Source organism: Notamacropus eugenii, chromosome 1 (genome assembly GCF_028372415.1).
Source record: "Notamacropus eugenii isolate mMacEug1 chromosome 1, mMacEug1.pri_v2, whole genome shotgun sequence".
Taxonomy (NCBI): Eukaryota; Metazoa; Chordata; class Mammalia; order Diprotodontia; family Macropodidae; genus Notamacropus; species Notamacropus eugenii.
The window spans coordinates 42,280,171-42,300,206 of NC_092872.1; the positions used below are offsets into that span (position 1 = coordinate 42,280,171).

The 20,036-nt window shown below is 37.7% G+C and overlaps 1 protein-coding gene across 3 annotated transcripts in view; it reads left to right on the forward strand.

Annotated features, from left to right (window-relative positions):
* LOC140497038 (phospholipid-transporting ATPase ABCA3-like) overlaps positions 1-20,036 on the forward strand; it is a 243,056-nt gene that overhangs the window by 194,863 nt on the left and 28,157 nt on the right. The window lies entirely within an intron of this gene.

Below are 20,036 nucleotides of genomic sequence, written 5' to 3' on the forward strand. Positions count from 1 at the left end.
TTTTTTATGATAGCAAAGAATTAGCAACAAATCCAATTGATCAGGGAATGACTAAACAAATTATGGTATATGAATGTCATGAAATATTACTATGATGTTTGAGATGACAAATGTTATAAATATGAATAAGCGTGGAAAGATCTACATGAACTGATACAAAGTGAAGTAAGGAAAGTAAAGAAGATAATATTCACAATGACTGAAACAACATTTAATGGAAAAGAAACCACAAAACAAATCAAAAGTGTTACGAAAAGAAACACAGAACAAATACAGCCCAAAAGAAAAGATATAAAAAGATACCCTTACCACACCCCTTTGCAGAAGCGGGAAGTTCACAAATGTGATACAGTGTGATACAATATTTTCAGACTTTTAATGTATTGATCAGTTATTCATTTTTTCATCTTTTATTTTCTTCTCTAAAAAATAATACTTGTTATAAAGGATGACTATCTGAGAAGGAAGAAGGGAAGCTATTATCATGAATTTTTTAAATGTATTCCAAAAAATACCTTGCTTCTCTGAATAGTGGGGTTGTAACCCTGGACTTCTCTTCCAATGAGTAAATTCTCTCATCTAATGGACATTTAGGACATTGTTACAAATAATCATTTTTTCAACTCTGGACATAAATATATAACTCTAGTTAACCTTTAAGTCAAAAAGTTCTGTGTTCAAAACAAGATTCTGAAGGAACTCCAGCATTAATCAAGCAAGCATTATTCAATGGTAGGGTATTCACTAAAGCTGTACTGCAGTCACGGTGGTCAAATTGTGATCTGTTTGGAGACTACAGTAGCTGGCTGGTCAACCATTTAGGCAACTAGAAATCAGCATACTATCTTTTCAGTCAGTATTAAATAAAGCAAAACGCAATTTGCATTCTCGTAGCCTATTTAGATATGAAGAGATATTGGCTTTCTCTAGTAAATATATGTCAGCGTAATAATTCCGGGCTCAAAAGATACTTCTGCTCTGAGATTATGGCATCTGCTGAGCACTCTCCATCCAAAAGCCACATTTTAATAAAATGATAGCTACTTTTCTTTCCATCACCTCTTTTCTTTTTTTTATTTTAGACTTAAATACTAAAACTTGAATACACAATAAAAAAAGGAAAATCAACTTAAATATTGAAACAACTACAAAATAAGAAAAGAAAATAAAAGCATTACCATATGCACAGCAGAACATAAGAGTGGCTTCAGAACATCCATCACTAAATTTCCATTTCAAGAAAGCTTATGTAATAAGTACTACACATTGGTTTGAGAGCTGTCCATCTATTCTTTGCTTTCTTGTAAGTTTTCTTTTACTCTCTGCTATACACTCTTTACTTTGTGCTTTTTCCCCCTTCCTACCCAGAAGGCTACAATTCAGCATGGATGTATACACAGATACACACACACATACATGTATGTATATATATGTATATATATATATACATATGCAAGTATGTATATATATATACATATAGAGACGTACTTAGAAAAACATCTATACATATGTATAACCATACATACATACACTTACGCATACATACACTTATATCTCTATAATCATACTCATACATAATATACATTCATATGCATCTATGTAAGACCATACTTTACTTATTTGTCTTCTATTTCTCTGAGCATAGATAACTTCTTCACATACCTGTTTTCTGAATAGATCTCTCTGCATCTTGGTCCTTTTCTTCTTTACTCAATACCTGTGGTCTTTCATGACTTTATTGTATTTTTTCCCAGCATGAAAACAGAACTACTCTCCACCTTGGGCTCTGTAAACTTGGCACTGGACTATTCCAATATGATCCTTGCCATTTCATTAGCTATATTGTAACTTGTTAAAAATTTTTCTTATACATAATAAGCCATTCTGTGTTTTTACATGTAAAAGAAATGGAGGAGATGGGAATTCTGGACTGAGTCAGGAGACATGGGTTCTAGTGACAATTCTGCTGCTAATTCGCTGTGCAACTTCGCTCAAATCACTTGGGCCATATTGAAGCTGTAAAAACTAATTTCTTGGGGGCAGAGCCAAGATGGCGGAGTAGAAAGACGCACATACACATAGCTCCAAACCCACAACCCATAGAACATCTGTATAAAGTAACTCACGGCGAATTCTGGAGCAGCAGAGGCCACAGAACAGTGGAGCGAAGGAGATTTCGGTTCCAGAGGGACCCGCAAACCTCTCGCAAAAGGTCCGTCACGCTGCAGACGCAGAGCCCAGCCCAGCCCTGCCGCGGCCACAGCACCGAGAGAAGCAGATCCGAGCGGGCCTCAGGGACAGGATCTCCAGCAGCCGCACGGGTCCCTCCACCCACAGGTGACGTGGGTCAGTGAGAAGGTCTCTTTGGTGGGTCAAGAGGGGAGTGGGGTGCCCCCATAAATCAGGCCCCCTTGGGAGGCAACAGCAGAGGCGGGAGCAGACCGAGGCTCCCCAAACAGGCAGGAGCCTGGATCCATTGTTGAAGGTCTCTGCATAACCCCCCTGAGGGAACTGAGCCCGTGAGGCGGCCCTGCCCCCACCCAGGCAGCTGAACTTGATCTCACACTGAATAGCAGCCCTGCCCCCACCCAAAGCCCTGAGGCTGGGAAGCAGCATTTGAGTCTCAGACCCCAAGCACTGGCTGGGAGGATCAGGAGGTGAGGTGGGTGTGAGGAGAATCTTCAGAGGTCAAGTCACTGGCTGGGAAAATGCCCAGAAAGGGGGAAAAAACCAAGACTATAGAGGGTTACTTTCTTGGTGAACAGTTTTCTCCTCCCCTCCTTTCTGATGAGGAAGAGCGGTGCCCACCATCAGGGAAAGACACTGAAGTAAGTGCTTCTGTATCCCAGCCTACTCAATGGGATCAGACCATGGAAAAGCTCAAAAAGAGCTCAGAAAATTTTGAAAGTTATGTTAGAGGACTGGAGGAAAAACTGGAAAGAGTAACCAAAGACATGCAAACAAAGTATGAAGAGCAGATCAGCACCCTGCTAAAGGAGACCCAAAAAAATGCTGAAGAAAATAACACCCTGAAAAGTAGGCTAACTCAATTGGCAAAGGAGGTTCAAGAAGCCAATGAGGAGAAGAATGCTTTCAAAAGCAGAATCAGCCAAATGGAAAAGGAGGATTCAAAAGCTCACTGAAGAAAATAGTTCTTTCAAAATTAGAATGGAACAGATGGAGGCTAATGACTTTATGAGAAACCAAGAAATCACAAAACAAAATCAAAAGAATGAAAAAATGGAAGATAATGTGAAATATCTCATTGGAAAAACAACTGACCTGCAAAATAGATCCAGGAGAGACAATTTAAAAATTATGGGACTACCTGAAAGCCATGATCAAAAAAAGAGCCTAGACATCATCTTTCATGAAATTATCAAGGAAAACTGGCCTGAGATTCTAGAACCAGAGGGCAAAATAAATATTCAAGGAATCCACAGAACACCTTCTGAAAGAGATCCAAAAAGAGAAACTCCTAGGAACATTGTGGCCAAATTCCAGAGTTCCCAGGTCAAGGAGCAAATATTGCAAGCAGCTAGAAAGAAACAATTCAAGTATTGTGGAAATACAATCAGGATAACACAAGACCCAGCAGCTTCTACATTAAGGGATCAAAGGGCATGGAATAGGATATTCCAGAGGTCAAAGGAACTAGGACTAAAACCAAGAATCACCTACCCAGCAAAACTGAGTATAATACTTCAGGGGAAAAACTGGTCTTTCAATGAAATAGAGGACTTTCAAGCATTCTTGATGAAAAGACCAGAGCTGAAAAGAAAATTTGACTTTCAAACACAAGAATGAAGAGAAGCATGAAAAAGTAAATAGCAAGGAGAAGTCATAAGGGACTTTACAAAAGTTGAACTGTTTACATTCCTACATGGAAAGACAATATTTGTAACTCTTGAAACTATTCAGTATCTGGGTACTGGGTGGGATAACACACACACACATGCACACGCACACACACACACACATAGAGACAGAGTGCACAGAGTGAATTGAAGAGGATGGGATCATATCTTAAAAAAATGAAATCAAGCAGTGAGAGAGAAATATATTGGGAGGAGAAAGGGAGAAATGGAATGGGGCAAATTATCTCTCATAAAAGAGGCAAGCAAAAGACTTTTTAGTGAAGGGAAAAAGAGGGGAGGTGAGAGAAAAACATGAAGTTTACTCTCATCACATTCCACTAAAGGAAGGAATAAAATGCACAGTCATTTTGGTATGAAAACCTATCTTACAATACAGAAAAATGGGGGATAAGGGGATAAGCAGGGTGGGGGGGATGATGGAAGGGAGGGCACGGGGAGGAGGGAGCAATCTGAGGTCAACACTCATGGGGAGGGTCAGGATCAAAAGAGAGAACAGAAGTAATGGGGGACAGGATAGGATGGAGGGAAATATAATTAGTTCTTACACAACACTACTATTATGGAAGTCATTTGCAAAACTACACAGATCTGGCCTATATTGAATTGCTGGCCTTCCAAAGGAAAGGGGTGGAGAGGGAGGGAGGACAGATTGGCAGACAGGGGCAATTAGAACGCTTGGGGTTTTGGGGTGTGGGGAGGGGACAAAAGGGGAGAAAATGTGGAACCCAAAATTTTGTGAAAATGAATGTTAAAAGTTAAATAAATTAATAAAAAATAAAAATAAAAAAAATGAAATCAAGCAGTGAGAGAGAAATATATTGGGAGGAGAAAGGGAGAAATGGAATGGGGCAAATTATCTCTCATAAAAGAGGCAAGCAAAAGACTTATTAGTGGAGGGATAAGTAGGGGAGGTGAGAGAAAAACATGAAGTTTACTCTCATCACATTCCACTAAAGGAAGGAATAAAATGCACACTCATTTTGGTATGAAAACCTATCTTACAATACAGGAAAGTGGGGGATAAGGGGATAAGCAGGGTGGGGGGGATGATGGAAGGGAGGGCATGGGGAGGAGGGAACAATTTGAGGTCAACACTCATGGGGAGGGACAGGATCAAAAGAGAGAATAGAAGTAATGGGGGACAGGATAGGATAGAGGGAAATATAGTTAGTCCTATACAACACAACTATTATGGAAGTCATTTGCAAAACTACACAGATTTGACCTATATTGAATTGCTTACCTTCCAAAGGGAAGGGGTGGGGAGGGAGGGAGGTAAAGAAGTTGGAACTCAAAGTTTTAGGATCAACTGTCGAGTAATGTTCTTGCCACTAGGAAATAAGAAATGCAGGTAAAGGGGTATAGAAAGTTATCTGGCCCTACAGGACAAACGAGAAGTTGGAGACAAGGGTAGAGAGGGATGATAGAAGAGAGAGCAGATTGGTCATAGGGGCAATTAGAATGCTTGGTGTTTGGGGGGGAGGGGACAAAAGGGGAGAAAATTTGGAACCCAAAATTTTGTGAAAATGAATGTTAAAAGTTAAATAAATAAATTTTAAAAAATAATAAAAAAAATTAAATAAATAAAATAAAATAATTTCTTTAATGTGTAAAATGAGAGGGCTATGTTATACAATTTCTATGGTCCCTTTTAGCTCTGAAATTCTGTAATTCTTTCAATATGATCCTTTATGACAGTGATCTACAAAGTTGTATAGAAAAGATGCTCTATTGCGGTATGAGGAGAAAATGTTACAACTTCTATTTCTATTTATTTTTATCTTTGTAAGCAGTATGCTCTGGCTCACTCTACCAGAACAAAGTAGTTTGTATCATCCCCCAAGGGTTCTTGGAGTATACTGAAGAATTTGAGGTTGTCTTTTTCCTATTGCCATCAGTTTGAGCAAACACTGATTGTTTCTTTCCAGGGTTTGGTGCCAGCAGCGAACACCCCAGTTCCATTTAAGAATTTGACATTAATTAGCATTTACAAAAGAATATTTACTTTGCAGATATCACAAAAACAAATGTACAAACATTTCCCCCCAACACCTTGGAGGCATAATCTCTCCCAAATCATTCTCTGAGGAGAGTGGATTCACTATCGGAATGGTTTTTATATAGCACTGGGCCCACCAAATTTTCTTCCATAGGCAGCATCCATTGCTAATTGGTGAGTCTTCATCTCAACTACCTCTGGGCTGGGTACCAAAAGTCACTACCAATGACAATTCCTTGCTCTTTGGGAATTCCTTGCTCTTTGGGGCACTGATGCTTAGCTGTCTACAAGTCCTGGATGCTGAGGTTCTGGAAACCTCAAACCTTCAAGATTATAGTCTCCAATCCCTTAACCTATAATTCAAAAGAACAAATGCAGAGGCCAATGACCAAGGCCCCCCTCACAGAGCCACATGTCAGCATCAGTGGAGAGGAACAAAAACTTGTCTCCTTATATCACTGTGTCTCGACAAATGCTATTGAACCAAGAGTCAAACAGCTAAATGGGGTGGCGGGGGGTAGGGGGCGGGAATCTTAATATCAAATCTCTGGTAAGGGTTTAGTATCCAAGTTATATAAACAACTAACAGGTCTTCTGGGCCACATGAGCAACAAGATAGAGAACTAGACATTTTCTCTAATCCCTATAACTTCATCTTTCCAAAAGAGAAATTATGTCCTAAAGATAAAGCAACTTCAGCTCATCTACATAGTCTAGGATACCTAGAATGCAAAGGAATATTTTTAAAAAAAAGAATTGATGCTTACTGACCTAGAGCTCACTCAGCACCTCTCCCCTAACAGCATCAAGTTGGCACTAATAGACACAAGGACCCACTACAGGCTCACGGCAAACCCATCCTCACTTTCTAATCTCCCTACCCCTTTCCAGTGCTGTGGTGATTTCAGCTACAGGCTATGGAAATTTGCTTTAGTTGCAATAAACAGCAAAGTAGAAACAGCCCTTCAAGAAAAAAGCCTGTCAGAAGCCAAAACCCTCTAGTACCAGCTCTACAAAGCTCTGAACTCTCAGTGCCAGGGTGAACAACTCAGTAGCACTAACAGGGTTGGACCAACAACCCCATTATACCAGCTAAGCCAGTGCCAGACAACCCTGTAGCATCATATCAAAATAAAGCTCCAAACTCCCAGTACTGGGTCAAAGAAATAAGAATTACAGGGAGTGGGACAGGACACTATGTGTTCAGGATTTAGATGGAGAGAAGATAAAAGGGTTGCAGCACTTCTCCAAACCTGAGGGAAAGAGCATACTATCTAGCTAGAACCAGCTCTGCCAAACAAAGTCACTTGAGACAGAGACCTAGGCTGGTGAACCATGAATTTCCCAGCATAGGAGGAGGCTGAAACACTTTGAGATCCAAACCCCAGGGAAACCACCATCAGAGGGGAGGGAATCAGAAAGTGAGTGATAGGGAAAATAAAAGAGAGAAAGACTGACACTACCAAAGTTCATGGGAATAAGAAAACTCAAAGACCTTGTATTAAATAAATCAACAGGAAAAGCAGTAACAGTGGATGGAAATATGGCCTCCAGATCTAGTAACCATCAGGTATGGGTTGAAGAATAGATCAGTGGAACAAACTAGACAAGGGAGGTTTAATAGAACTCAATAGATGAGTGTTTGATAAAGTGGAAAACATAAATTAATGGGAGGGATGGGGAAGGGACTCCTTATTTGATAATAACTGCTGGAAAAACAAGATAGTAATCTAGCAGAAACTAGGCTTAGATCAACACCTTATGGCATATTCCACAATACATTCTAAATGGATAGGCAATGTTAATATTAAAGATCACATGATTTAAAAATTGGAAGAAAAACGGACCACATACATCTTACAGCTATGGGAAGAAGAAATATTCTTAACCAAGCAAAAGATAGCAGTAACTGTAAAAGATTAAATAGATAATTTTAATTACTTGAACTAAAAAGCTTCTGCACAAATAATATTAATGCTTCCAGAATAAGAAGCTAAGTGGTCAGATGAGGGGAGGGAATCTCTGATAAGAGTTTGGTATCCAAGACATGTAAACAATTAATAAATCTGTATAGAAATATATTTAAGGCTAATTGCCATTTCCCAGTAGAAAAATGGTCAAAAGGATATAAACAAACAGTTGTAAAAAAAATGGCAAAATATTCACAATCACATGAAAAAATGCTTCACATCACTAAAAACAGGAGAAATGCAAAGCAAAACAAACCTGAGATTTTACCTCACATCCTACAAATAGGCAAAGATAACAAAAAATTTGGCAGCAGTCAGTGTTGGAGGGGTTATAAAAAGATAAGCACACTAATACATTATTAGTAGAGCTGTGAAATTGTACAACCATTTTGGAATACAATTTGAAATTATGCAAACAAGGTGACTAAAAATGACCCTTGGAATCAGAGACCCCTTACTGAACTTATACCCCAAGGAAAGCATCGATAACAAAAATATACTCCCATATACTCCAAAATATTTATAGCAGCATATCAGATCACAAACCATCTCAGAAAGGAGGGAGGGAAGGGAGAGAGGAAGAGAATTTGGAACTCAGAACTTTAAAAAGCAAATGTTAAAAAATAGTTTTTACATATAATTGGGGGAAAATAAAATACTATTTTTAAAAATGAGAAGGCATAGGCTATAGATATAGCTCCATTCTTTTCAGATTAAATAAGATATTGAGTGTGAAAAAAATGGGAAATGGAATTATGGAATTTTAGCATTAAAAGGGTACCAGTAATCTTATCTAACAAAATGGTCATCCATCTTATACTTGAAGCACTCCAACAAATAATCCACTGTCATCCATAACAATCCATGCTACTTTGAATAGCCCTAATTGCTAGAAATTTTTTTTCCTTTCATCAATTCCTAATTTTTCTCTCCATAACTTTCAGCAAAGGTAACAAGTATAATCCCTTTCAAATGTGACAGTCCTTCAAATACTCTGTCCTGGGCCCAATTTTCTTCTCCCACTATATTATTTCACTTGGTGATCTCATCAGCTCCCATGATCTTTATACTGTTGGATTTCAGATTCACTTACTGATCCCTAACTTCTCTCCTAATCTCCAGTGCCAATCTCCAACTGCCTATTGGTCATCTCAGACTGAATCTCCAGCAGACATCTTAAACCCAAAATGTCTAAAACTCATTTTATTATCTTTCCCCCAAAACTGTTCCACCCTCCAAAATTCCCAATTACTGTCAAGAGCACCTTCACTTTCCAGTTCAACCAAACTCCCAACCTAAGTGTCATCTTCAACTTCTTACTCTCTCTTTCCCCATAGCCAATCTGCTGCCACATTCTGTTGATTCTGCTTTTACACTTCTCACATACGCCTGTTTCTCTTTTCCAACCCTGCTATACCCTTGGTGCAGGCTCACATCGTCTGATACCCAGACTGTTGTAACAACTTACTGGTTAGTCTCCTACTCTTAATAAATGCTTAACTGACAAAAAATGAAAAGCAGTGGAGGGAAAAATTAATCTGCAGAAAATTTGGTGTGAAATTCAACTATACTTTTCTCATCTCAGGAGAGTTTATGGATGAAACTGTTATGTGAAATCAAGTCAATAAGCACTAAATTAATACCTAATGATGTAGTTGGAGAGGTTCAGGGACCTCCCCGCAAGGAATGAAGTACAGGAGAGGGTTGTCTGGAATGAATTTATGAACTCAAGCATTCTTTAAGTCAAGGTGGCAAAGGTTTATTTTAATGTCAATATGGTGGGCAGAGCTCCTTAGGGAATTTGCATTCTTTAAGAAACCTGCAACCTAACAGGAATGATGCTAAAACTTATATAGGAAAAGTAGTGGATTATCTGGCAGATGTGCTAATTATGTGATAACTTACAACTTTGGTCACAAGTGTCATTCACTACTGGAAACCAGGGGAAGAGATTTTTCAGGGATGTATGTTTGGTCTGTTATGTCTGTAGTTAAGACAGTTTTGAGAGCTGACATCTATAGCTTGACCTCTGGGTAGACTATGATAACTTTGGAAATCAATATATGATAATTCCTTGGTTACAAGACAGTCCTGTTTTTACAAGAGAATTTCTTCAGAGGTCAGCTTGTTCTTGAGATAGGGAAATATAGTTTGTCTTACAGGGGCCCACTCATGAGTTATTGCTAGGCATAGTGTCCTTGAGCAGGGAGAAATAGTGTTTTGAAGCTAGGGAGAAATGTGATCTTGGAATTGGGGTCCAAGCACAGGGACCCAAACACCCCATCACCAACTGTGTGCTAAATACTGTTGTTGTCGTTGTGGTTGTTGTGTTTGTCCTTCATTTTTGAAAAGGATCATGACATCAGGGAGATGAGGACATGACTTGCAGTTGACTTTAATTTGAGGGAGGGTGGGCTATGCAAGTTCACCAGCCACACTTTCTCCTCCAGAGCCATCTGGATCCAGTGACCAGATATTCATCAGGACGACTGGAGGTGGCCCAGGATGCAGTGGGAGACCTTAGCCCTCTTAGGCTAAGGTCTTTTCAGGTTCTCACTCTGAGTAAGGTAATGCCCATTCAGTGAACAGGACTCTTAAAGAAGTGTATCAAAGGATGGCACCTTTAATTTAAAAAAAAATTAAACTAAGAAGGGAAGATCCTCTGTGATTCTGGAGCTCCTAGATTGGACCACAATAGGTCTCTGCCCAAGCACGACTTAATGGCTGTAATTTGGGCCCTCCTGGCTCATAGTGAATGTCAATAGCTAAACACTATACTGAACACTGAGGTCACAAAGAAAGGCAAAATTTTGCCACTTTAAAGAAGCTCAGAGTCTAGTTGGGGAAACTACGGAAAAATAACTATATACAAATAAGACAGAATAAAGTGGAAATAACCAGCAGAGGGAAGGCACTAATATTAAGGGGGATGATAAAAGGATTCTTGCAGAAGGTGGGAGTTAGCTGGAACTTAAAAGATTTCAGGGAAGCCAGGAGCCAGATGAAGAGAGTGAGCATTCCAAGCATGAGGGAAAGCCAGTGAAAATGCCTAAAGTCTGGAGATGAAGGGCCTTCATCAAGGAAGAGCAAGGAGCCAAATATCACTAGAACACAGAGTACATGGGCATGAGTTGAGTGTAAGATGACTGGAAAGGTAGAAAGGGGTCAGGTTATGAAGGGCTTTGAATCTGAAACAAAGGATTTCATATTTGATCTTGGAGGTGATAGGGATCCAATGGAGTTTATTGAGTGGCGTGATTAGCCCTGCACTTTAGGAAGATTAATTTGGCAGCTGAATATAGGTGGGGAAAGAATTGTGGTAGGGATACCAACCAGCAGGCTACTTCAGTAGTTCATGAGATGATGACAGCCTGCAGCAATGGCAGTGGCAGTACCAGAGAAGGGAGCATATGCAAGACATGTCACAGAGGTCAAACTCACAGGGCTTGGCTACAGATCTAGATGTGGGGCTGAGAGAGACTGAAAAATCAAGGACAGCCCCTAGTTTGGGAGGCTGGGAGAATGTTAATACTCTTGACGATAATAGGGAATTTGAGAAGAAGGGAGGGTTTGATGGGAAAGACAAGGTCAGATTTGGACAAATGGGTTGAAGATGTCCATGGGATATTCAATTCATGATGTCCAACAAACAGCTAGAAATGACAGTCTGGAGGTCAGTAGAGAAGTGAGGTCTGTGTAAGTAGAGCTGAGAATCATCAACATAGAAAAAATAAATCCATGGGAGCTAATGAGATCACCAAGTGAAATACTATAAAGGCAAAAGAGAAGAAGGCACAACACAAAACCCTGGGGGACACCTATTTCTAGTGGGTGTGACCTGGATGAAGATCCAACAAGCAAAACTGAGAAGGAGCAGTCAGGTCAGAAAACCAGAAGAGAGTAGTCATAAAAACCTAGAGGAGAGAGTATCAAGGAAAAGAAAGTGATTATCAAGGTCAAAGGCTAGCAAGAGGACAAGAAGGACAGAGTGAGGAAAACACCATTACTTTAGCAATTAAAGGATCATTAGTAACTTTGAAGATAGTCATTTCAACTGAATGATGAGAATGGAAGCTAAAATGCAGAGAGTTAGGGAGAAAATTAGATAGGAAGTAGAGACATTAATTGTAGATGGCCTTCTCAAGGAGTTCAGCCACAAAATGAAGGAGAGATATGGAACAATAGCTGGTAGAGATAACTGGTTCAAGGAAGGGTTTAAGACATGCGCGTATTTGTAGACAGTAGGGAAGGAGTCAAGAGTCTCTGAGCTCAGAGAGTAGGGATAAAAGGACCTATAAAAGATTTGTGGTAGAATATATCAGCTTGTAAAATGCTGTGGTGAATCAATTAGTGAGGAATAAAAGGCTTGTTTTTCTGTGTTGAGGATCCAATTGAGATTATGTAACAAATTTGTGGCAAATCCAGCTAGTACAGTTTCATGAGTTTTTCAAGTAAAGGCAGAGGATTATGGGAGTGATTCAAGGCTGTGGCTGGCAAGACAATAGCTTTGATAGGAAAAGGAAACTGATTTCACCAAGTTATCAAGATGGGAAAGGAAAGTATAGCTAGGGCAAGTGTCCCTTTCATTGAGTGTCTTGTGTCTTACTTTTCTGAGAAAATTGTATCTGAGAACTCTTTGTTCTCTACAATTCTACACCTCAGATTACTTCAACATCATCCATAGTTCTCTTTCCTTCACTCTGAAGAAGTACCCTTTCTCCTTACCAAGCCAATCTTTCTGCTTGTGAACTTTATTCCACCTCCAGGATCTTACGTTTTCAGTCATCCCTCCCTCCCCACTTCCGTAGCCCTCTCCATCTTCCTATTTGCCTTTTTCTTCTCATTCTTCTGTCTAGCTATCCCTTGGATCCTTCCATACTTCCTAAGAATATGCCCAGATCTCCTCTTTCCTTAAAAAAAAAAACAATTTGCTTAGATCTGACATCCCCTAAAGCTATCAACTATATTCCTCCTTCATTTCACAGCCAGACTAGAAAAAGTCATCTATACTTGTTTCCTCCATTACTCCTTCTCCTTTTACTTCTTAACCTTCTATAACCTAGTTTTCAAATTGACCACCCAACTGAAGTATTACCATAGATCTCTTGACTAAATATTCATGTTACTCTTATGCTAAAGAAGCTCCAATGACTCCCTCTTGCCTCCTCTTTGTTTGGCATTTAAATCCCTTCACATTTTGGTTTCCATCTACCTTTCTAAGTTTATTGTTCATTATTCCCTTTGATATATTCTACTTTCCTGCCAAATTGACTTACTTGCTGTTTCCCCCTTCATCTCCACCTCTTAGAATCTTTAGGCCCCTTCAAGTCTCCTCATTTCTCATTTCCCACGTAGGAATTCTTATATTCTTCTTACCCTACCTCCCTTATTACTTTATATTGATTTTGTACTAAGCTTATATTTATGTGTACTTTCTTTTCCCAGTAGAATTCAAGCTTTTTGAAAATGAAACTGCTTTGTTTTTGTATTTGTATCTCCATAACCTAGTACAATACTTTGCACATAGTAGACATTTTAAAAATTCTTCACAATTAGATTGAATGTTAAAAATATTTTGTCTGTTCAAACTAGCCTTCAAAGAGGAAAAAACAAATGAAGGGAATGAAGGGAATAATTAAGGGAAGAGGAATTATCCCTACTGTTTGAAGGTGGAATGGTGGAAATTTTTGACAAAAGGAATGAAAAGAGGGACCGTTATAAGTAGTAAGGCATTTCTTATAGTAAGGGCAGCTGAACCATCTCTGGAGGAAGCAGCTTTTTCTTTTGTTTTGTTTTAAAGAATATAGATGTGCCCTCAGGTGAAAATTATGCAGTAAGAGAGGTATGTCTTCCTGGGGCATATATCCAAGCGAAGCAGGTTGCACAGAGTCTTCAACCTCACTTTCTCTTCCTGAGTCATTGAAGTCCAATGGCAAGACAAAAGTTAAGATGACTGGCAATGGCCTGGGGTGCAATGGATGACCTTGGTGTATTCAGTGTCTGACCAAGCTCTAAGTGCTCCACAGCTCCTATTTCCACCCCTTCATGGCCATTAGAACAAGTTGTTCTCATCTACCCATTCCATCAGAGAAAGTCTTCATATGCTTGGGATAGACATCCCCCTAACTCACTGACAGTTTGAAACCTGTCAGTTACCCTCAATCTGGTTTAGCCTGTCTGATGAGATAGTTTTACCAGGGTATAGCCTTTGAGCATGCTACAATTTCTGGGAGCCACAGATGAGAGGAGAGTGAAAGGGAGACACCAAAGGTAAATGAGCAGCTGTAATGCTAATAAGAGAGATTAAAGATCCCCACCCATTAATGGGCCTGCCCATTCCAGGGAGCTTGATTAGGAGAGGCCCACACCTTTTGTTAATTTTCTAATGAGGCACTGGTTTTTAAGGGTTGTGATGCCCTCTGGCTCTGAAAAATGTATATATACTCTGAGATGAGGTTTTGTTTTGGGGCTTACTCTTTGGAAGTGTTTGTTGGGTCAGACTGGGCTCTAGGCAGCCCTTAAGGAGTGCCCAGTCTTTGAAAACCCAGATGTTGGTACATCTTTCTCTGGAAACTATGTATGTATGTAATGGTCAGACAGTTGGATCTGTCTGTTGATCTATGATGTATGTGTTGCTTATGTCAGGCAGCTGGAAGCCCTGTCTGTTGATCTTTATGTCTCTGTATTTTCTCTGAAGTTCAGGGTGCTGACTTTTTCCCTTAAACTAAGTGAAGGATACATGTGCTTGATTAAAGTGATTGTTGGCCCCCCCAAAAGTTGCCTTTCCATTTAGAAAAGCAGATCAAAGAACCTGTGATAGCAGACTCTCCTCTGTATGTTGGGGTGCTTATTTTTACAGCAGCCTTGAAAAGGGCTCAGCAAGCCCTCACACCATACTGCTAGTGCTCCCTGAACCCCTCATATGCCTCTAAAAGAAAAATGTAAGGGGCAAAGGGGGGATGGGGGGCAGAGTATGAAGGTACAATGGATGGAAAACCACAGTTACCAATCATTCATATATGTGAAATGGATGAATGCAGCCATGAAGTGGAAGAGGATAACTGAATAGATTAGAAAACAAATCCAACAATATGTTTTTGCAAGTGTAAGGGAGTCAGGCAAGTAGGAGGCTCAGTGTGTAGAATGCTGGACCTGAAGTCAGGAAGTCAAGAAGACATCTGGCCTCAGACACCTACTTGCTATGTGATCCTGGGCAAGGCACTTACCCTCTGTTTGCTTCAGTTTCCTCAACTGTAAAACGGAAATATTAACAAAAAAATTACATCTACCTTACAGGGTTGTTGTGAGGATCAAATGAGATATTTATAAAGTGCTTAGCACAATGTTTGGCATGCAGTAGACCCCATAGAAATGTTTATTCTTGCCCCTGCTCCCAATTCCCCTAACACATAACAAGCATTATAAACTTGAACGTCTTAATTGAATCAATCGGAGATATTAAGTAAGCATGAAAAAGATCTAAATACCTCTATCAAATCAGTAAAGGTTTTACAGTAGATATCAAAAGTCCTTGCTTAATTTAGAAGTCCTTACAAGTCATCGTATAAGATGAAATGATACCGTACGGAAATGTGTCAATATTAGCTGGAGATATTCACTCCTTCTCTAGAGATTTTGCATAAAATAGACCAGTCCAGAACTCAGGGATTTGAGTATCTGGCAGATTAGAATAGAAGCCTTCCAACCAAATATTTAAGAAAAAAATTGCTTTGGGAGGAAAAAGAAGAGCCACTACTTTAGCCTCACTTTCAGTCTTATTTTTCTCTTTGCTCTCCAAACCTAGCCAAAGGGAGATCCTTTTGAGTTTTTAAGTGTCCAAAGGATTTTGAACTTTCTATTGGCATCCTAGCTGTGTCACCCAAACATCTCGTTGTATTTGTATCAAGAGCTGAGGACAGACTGAACAAAATGAGAAAAAGTAAATCCAATATTCTACAAGGAACCCCTCAGAAAAGCTATGTCTCACCCAAGGAGAACTGTATGAGTACCCCACAAAAGGGGAAAAGGGATTTCTAGGAGCTATAAGTTACATTTTTGTCATATGTTCTCTTAGTTTGAGTCTTCTCTGCCCTGAGCTTTGTGTGTCCTGATGTGTGGCTATCATAAATTTTGTGGAGGATATTTTGTGCCAATTTTTCTTACTATATAGTATTCAAAAGTTAGCAAATACCCTTTTCTAAAAGTGAATTGTCTAGATAATAGTCATTGAGGGAAGCATATCTATAAGGCTTTGTAAAACATAGCATTAGAAAACGAAGACTCTTCCTAGAATTCTGAGTAAGCAGGTAGCTGCTGTATGAGGACTTGATTTATTAGTGCAAATGGATTTGGGGAGAGTAGCCGCAGAGTATGTGCTATACAAGAAATACTTGAAACCTAAAAATTCACAGATATATATAATGAAGCTTCTTTTCATTTTAGAGTAGAATTTAATGTGCTCCAGGAAAACTTTAAAAAGCAGGGGTAGCAAATGTCTCTCCAAGGAAATAGTAAAAATAAGCATAGTTAAAAGAGATCAACAAGAAAATCGCATTATGCTTAAAGGCACCACAGACAATTACATAATGTCAATATTTAATATGTAATTGAATGGTTTAATTTCTGAGTAATTAAAGGAAAATAATTAAATTATTAAAATAGATAGCAAGATTATTTTGGTTGAGGATTTCCAACATGCTTCTTTTAAATCTAGATAAGTCTTACAAAAAGATAAGCAAGATAGAAATGAAAGACCTAAGCAGATTTTAGACATTAGATTTTCTTGATGTTTGAAAATTAATGAATAGGAATAAAAGGAACATACATAAAACTCACATGTCTGTGACACCTTTACAAGAAATGACCATGTGTTAGTCATAAAAATCTCAGAAATAATTGCATAGAAGCAGAAACACTAAATACAGCCTTTATTTAGTATAATGAAATAAACATCAAAATAAAGGATCATATAAAAAGTGTTCAAACTTAAATCTAGACTAAATAATTTAATCCTAAAAAATTAATGATCAAAGAACAAATAATCTTCACACCAAACTACCCACTCTTAGACCATCTTTCCCCAGTTACAATATTGTACTCTGGCCCAGAGCCCATAACCTCTAATAGATGAGCCATTTCCTTATTTTCCCCAGAATAAGCCTCCATGCCACTACCCAGATATCTCCACATCATGCCACCATATGCATATCCCCCACTTTGTCATCTAGCTCCCCATTATTTGTTTTCTTGTCCTATGAGAATAAAAGTTTCTTTAGGGCAGGGACTATCTTCTTTGCTTTTTATTTACCATTCCAGAAGTTGGCAGAATGCCTGATACAGTATGCTTAATAAATGTTTATCTAAATTTTTTCTTTCTAAAAATAATAGATAATTTCAGCAAAGGAAAAATCAACAGTGAGACTAAATACCAAAACTATAGGGATGCTTCCAAAGTAGTCCTTAGGAAGAAATTTGCATCTATAAACACTTTCATCCACAAAAGAGAAAGAATGGATCCATGCCCCTAAAAAGCTAGAAATGTAATAAATCAAAAAACTGCAACTAAAGACAAAGATAGGAATTCTCAAAATGAAATAAGAGATTAATAAAATTTTAAATGATAAAAAAGAATTGATAAATAAATCAGTAATTTTTTTAAAAAATTAATGAAATAAAGTATGTGCTATCTGAAGTTTTGAAAGGAAAAACAAATTGCCAATATTAAAATTGAAAAAAGAAATTATTAGAAATATTTTCTCAATTATATGCCAACAAAATTGACAACTGACAATTGAAACGAATGAATAATTACAAAAGTATTAAGAATAAAAAGACTGAGAAAAATAAAGGATGTAAATAATCAAATCTCAAAAAAAAAAGAAATTCAACAAGCCATAAATAGGATTCCAAAGCAAAAATAAAAGAGGAAAAAAGCAGCAAATTAATTTATAAGTGAATTCTATCAAGCGCTCAAAATACAATGAATTCTAAAATTACATTAACTGTTAGGAAAAACTAAGAGTATCAGGCTCCTATCCATTTTCTTTAATGATACAGAAAAGATCTTGATAGCAAAACCAGGGTAAAAGAAGCAAAGACGGGGGACAAAGTAGACCTATATCTCTATTGAATAATTATACAGAAATCCTGGATACAATATTAGAAAAGAAGATACAGCAACATATTCAAAATGTCGAACTTATATCAAAAATGTAGGGTTGGTTTGAAAATAAGAAAAATGTGGACAATTGATTATGTTAACTTAAAAAATTAGTAGAAATCACATTGATTTTACCAATAGATATAGAAAAAGGTTTTGACATCATCTAACACCACGTTATATATTACATATATATGTATTGTTATCTACTATAAATATTTAATTAGTATTTCAAATAGCATCTGTTTAAAATCAAGAGCCAACTTTATTTGTAAAGGAGAGCTAGTAGAGGCATATCAGGGCAAAAAAAGGAGGTTGTTTATTGCTGTTATTATTTGGCATAGTTCTACTAATGTCCACTATTGCAATAAGACAAAAGAAAAAGGAATTGAGGGAATAAAGATAAGAATATAAGATGCAAAATTTTTGTTGTTTACAGATGATAGGAAGTTCTAGAAAGCCTGAGAGATTGAATGAAATTAATTTAAACAATAAATTCAGCAAAGGAGCAGGTTTTAAAATAAACCAACATATATTGTTGGCTTTTCTGTGTATTACCAACAAAATCCAAAAGGAAGAGCTGGAAAGAGAAAATTCCATTCAAAGCAACAACAGAATGTATAAAATGTTTAAGAATTACAGTTAAAGACACACAAAATTATATGAATACTACTACCAAATACTTTCTAGAAACAAAGACCTTAATATTTGGAGAAATATGAATTGCTTATGGTTGAGCAGTACCTATATAATAAAAATTACATTGTTCAATGTCATACCACTCAAACTACCAAATTGTCATTTCATGTACTAAAACAAGTAATAACGTTTAATTTGGACAAACAAAGGATCAAGTATCTTCAGAAAAATAATCCTCCCCCAAAAAAAGAAGTAGGGGGGAAGGGTCATGCCATTATTGGATCTCAAACTATTTTATGAAGAAATAATCATCAAAACTATTTGGTACTATTTAGGAAATAGAAAAATTGATCTGTGGAATAGATTAAGCATATAAGTTAGTGAAGAAAATGAGTACAATAACAGAATATTTGATAAACCCTGAGACCCTAATGCCTGTGGTAACTCACTAATTGTCAAAAAATACTGGAAAAATTGGAAGGTAGTCTTGCAGAAATTAAGTTTAGGCTATTGAACTAGATATTAATTCTATATATAGATTAGTTCTATCTGTAATAGTACTATCTGTTGAATCTACTACATTAATCTCTGAATAGATGCATGACTTTCTATAAAAGATCACAACATAAACAAATGAAGGGTATAGAGAAGGCATTAGCTTTTAGATTGCTATATAGGGAAAGAGCTCTTGACTAAGCATAGAATTGAGGAGATTGCAGAAGAAAAAGAAACAGACAATTTTATTACACAAAAAAGCAAAAAACTTCTGCACAAACAAAATGCAGTTTTAATTTAACAAGAAAACTGAGGGGAAAATCTTAGAAACAATTTTCTCTGTTAAGTCTAATATCTAAGCTATATAAAGATTGAATTCACATAGATAAGAACGAAAGCAATATACATAGGCAGTTCTCAAAAAAGAAAAGCAAATTGCCAACAAACACGAGAAAAAATGCCCCAAATCACTAAAAAGGAGAAGTGCAAATTCAAACAACTCTCAGGTTCCGCCTCACACCTACCAGCTCTGTCAGCGTCTTAGAATGTAGTTGATCTGGACCAGATGATTTTAAGGAACAGGTAATTGCTCTTATATTCTCTTATCCATCATGGGTATAAACTCCATATTGGTCTTTTTTTCCTCTTTCTAATTCGAGTAATTTTTCTTGACAGAAAAGACAAAATGAAAGTGAAGCAGCTCTCCCTTCTGTCTTACAAATTACCCTCTTAGGAAGTGAGACCTATGTCTCACTTTGAAACTGGAGTTGTCAAGGGCCATGAGAAGTCAATGTTGGACAGCCATCTTACCTACAGTCTCAAACATAGTGTTTTATTCTTCCTCAGTTGATGGACTACTTTGTTTCCAGTTCCACTAAGGTAAATGTGTATTGTCT